Here is a 2673-nt window from a genome sequence, read left to right on the forward strand (position 1 = left end):
TAACGGGACAACCGTGAATCGTCTCAAGAGAACACAGGTCAGGTCATTTCCAGGCCCCGGAGATGCCTTTTTGATCAGTTCTCTGCTAAGTTTCCTCCTGTAAAAACTCCTCTACTCTGTTGCATCTCTCGGTCCACCTCCATGGACGGCTGTTTGCTCCGCATTCCTTTCCATCCTCTCACGGCCGCTCTCACCCCCATTCCACGGCAAAGCCTATTTGCATTCTGTGCCATCAGGCTAAGCATGCAGGGACAACATCCCCGGGGTCACATTAATTCAACGGTGAGGACAATGCCACCATCGTGTCAGCTCCCATCAGCCTCCATCCCAACCGGAGAGATGAAGAGGGGGAAAGAGAAGGGACAGTGCAAGAGCCAGAGGCTGGGACTCTTTACAAAAGAAGAGAAAGGGAGAAGAGAAAAATAGAAAAAGCTAACATACATGGCCGCATGTTTTCCTTCCTCGGGGGGGGAAGGAAAGGGAAGGAGTCACTGCGGATCTGGTTCTCTCACTGCAGTACTGTCTGGGTCGGAACTCGGGGAGTGTGGACGCCCGTGCGTAATTTCCAACCCCCCGGGCGCCATTGCAGGGGAATTCACTGAGGCATTTCCAGGCCTGGAGCGTGAGACGCTTCTCATTTCGTCCGGGAAGGCTGGACAGCAAAGGACACTGTGCAGAGCTGCGGCTGCTGCTGGGAACGTGCAGCACTTAATGCAGCGCTTCCACCGTACTAGTTGGTGAAGGTTTGAGTCTGCAACACCCTCAGGAACTGCACAAGGAAGTGAACCGTTACAAAGGTTGAAATGCTTTTCTAATGCGGGGAGGAGGAGGAGGAGGGGTCAAAGAGAAAAGACTGACAGGTGAACAAGAGAAGAGAACAAACACATTGGAGAAAACATTTAATACAACGGCACTGACAAAGACCACCTCTTTTAGTGCACTTACGTTAACAGCATTAAACACACTGGGGCTTCAGCAGAGTAACATGTCTCTTTGTGACTGACATCACGCGAATACACCGTATATTTTACCAAACAAAATTCCAGTCGGAGAATTCAGCGTTGGAGACTCCGCCAACATCAAAAGATGAATCAGACCCCACAAGTGATTAATATGCAAAACGTTTCCTCACAAGCAGAAAATGTGTGTGTGTGTGTGTGTGTGTGGGGGGGGGGGGGGGGGTCCCATTTTCCATACGGTAAAAGCTGGACTCAACATTTAGTGAACAAGCGCATCAAGTCTGAGCTGCAGGGTTCACCTCCCTCGCATCCTTTTATATCATGTTGGATAATGAGGAAGTACAAGATCTGGAGACATCCATGATGCGCAAGGCGACAAGTGAGGACACTGTAGCATTGAAATCCTCCCAGTTGCAGGACATGTTATGAAGGTAAGCCTGGCCAAGTGGTCCCCATGCAGCACATTTTTAAGTCTGCATTTATATGGATTTTTTGTTTTTGTTTTGGGCCACTTGAGGGCAGCAGAGACTTAATGAGAACAACACTGACAAACGATCACATTTTAAGTTGACAGGATGAACATAACAGCAAACACGTTCACATGCAGCAGATTTAAAGCAAATGTATTATTCATTTTTAGTTGAATTCTTCATTTAATTAACTTTTTTATGTGTTTGCCCTTTGGTAATGAGAAAGTACCAATGACAGTATGATTAAAGATTTTTTTAACCCCAGCTGCAACATCCTAAGACTTTAAACGCAAGGGATGAATCCTATTATTATTATAAGCATTATTTTTATGGTTCGTGGGTTTTTCTTTTGTGGGAGAATTGGACACACCCAGAGGGAAGAGTAAGGCATCAGTTGCATAAGGATCTGTTTCCCCAATTATAAACAACTTCAGGTAAAAGCATCTATTGCTCGAGTTGTTATTCGTCCATTCTGTTTGTTTGAGTTGTCATAAATTCCATGGACAAGTTCACATCAATTATTTAGATTTTTCAAATATATTAATAATGGCATCGGGTGGCACGAATAAAAAGATATTAGAAAATAAGGGAATAATGGAAAATAGACCTGCGGTCTGCTCTCCTTCCCTCTGCCAAAGCCAGTAACTAAGACGAAACGTCTGTAAAAGGCCGTAGCTATGTGAAAGTGTGATTTTATTTGTTCATAAGCCCCATTTCCCTTGTAATGGAGCAGTTTGAAAATATGTATATCACCAAATCAAACGACGATGGTGAAGGCATGATCACCCCGAGACGCACCGGCTACAGGCTGATCACTCACATATGAAAGAGTGACATGTTTGGTACCCTGACCCCCCTGGGCCACACGCTGTACACCACTCGGTGTCTAATCCAAACCAGATCTTGTTGCAGGCTGAGCCCCTTACCCACATTCAATAACACACACACTCACATGAATTATCCGCACAGTATGTTACAACCAGCTCTGATGCTGCGATAAAGAAACCGAACACAGTGAACCCATCTCATCTTCTTCTTTCATTCTCTCACACTCGGATGCAAAAAAGGTCACCGCACCTGAAACGACTCACTCGTTCCGACGCAGCAAAGGATCCTGGGCATCATTTCCTCTCAGCGCTGGATGTAATAAGTTTCAAATGATAAGATCTGCTGATTTAGACACACAGAATCAGCTCTCATAAGCAATAGAGGTTTAGTTCTTTGCCGTGAACAAGTGCTTCCGA

This window comes from Scophthalmus maximus, chromosome 16 (genome assembly GCF_022379125.1).
Source record: "Scophthalmus maximus strain ysfricsl-2021 chromosome 16, ASM2237912v1, whole genome shotgun sequence".
Classification (NCBI taxonomy): domain Eukaryota; kingdom Metazoa; phylum Chordata; class Actinopteri; order Pleuronectiformes; family Scophthalmidae; genus Scophthalmus; species Scophthalmus maximus.